The following is a 625-nucleotide window of genomic DNA, read 5'->3' on the forward strand; positions in this document are numbered from 1 at the left end:
CGGGCTGTAGCAACATGATCTGGGAAGGAAGCGCCACTTAAATGTCTCACACAGCACCTACTCCAGCAGGAAAGAAAAATGATTAAACATGCCCTGTGTGCCCTTTCCAACCCTGGAGGAGAACAACAATTAAAACTTCTCATTTCAGGAGCTGCCCTGGAGACAGTCGAAAGGAAATTGAAAGTGGACAGAGGCGGGAGAGAAGGGCTTCCATGGGGTATCTGAGGAACCTGGGGATGTTCAGAGAGGTGATCATTTTACAGCCAGCTTAGCTAGCAGTCTGTGGGTGGAAACGCTCAAGAGCAAGCCCAGAAAATTTCCAGAGCGTTGAGTGAAAAATAACGTTACTCAATATGCTATACTCGATCTTAGCCAAAAGGCCGAGAAGCAATAATGTTACTCAATATGAATATAAGTCGTACACACTTTTGCTTAAAACAATGCTTTCTAATGTAAATAGTAGAATGTCCATTAAAGAAAATTTTGTAAGAAAGCAAAGCAGGAAGAGGAAAAATCCTCTTGGTCCTACCCCTTAGCCCAAAAAATGAGTCCTCCTGGGCACAGAGTCATGAGTAGTATCTGACCCACTCTGTTCCACTCCTCTTTTCACATATTTGAAGCTACA

The 625-nt window shown here is 43.5% G+C and overlaps 1 pseudogene; it reads right to left on the reverse strand.

Annotated features, from left to right (window-relative positions):
* Positions 1 to 252: 252 nt before the first annotated feature.
* LOC116855116 lies at positions 253 to 392 on the reverse strand (annotated as a pseudogene).
* Positions 393 to 625: the final 233 nt, after the last annotated feature.

The sequence above is a fragment of the Lontra canadensis genome, unplaced genomic scaffold (assembly GCF_010015895.1).
Source record: "Lontra canadensis isolate GAN:19392208 unplaced genomic scaffold, GSC_riverotter_1.0 scaffold98, whole genome shotgun sequence".
Lineage (NCBI taxonomy): Eukaryota > Metazoa > Chordata > Mammalia > Carnivora > Mustelidae > Lontra > Lontra canadensis.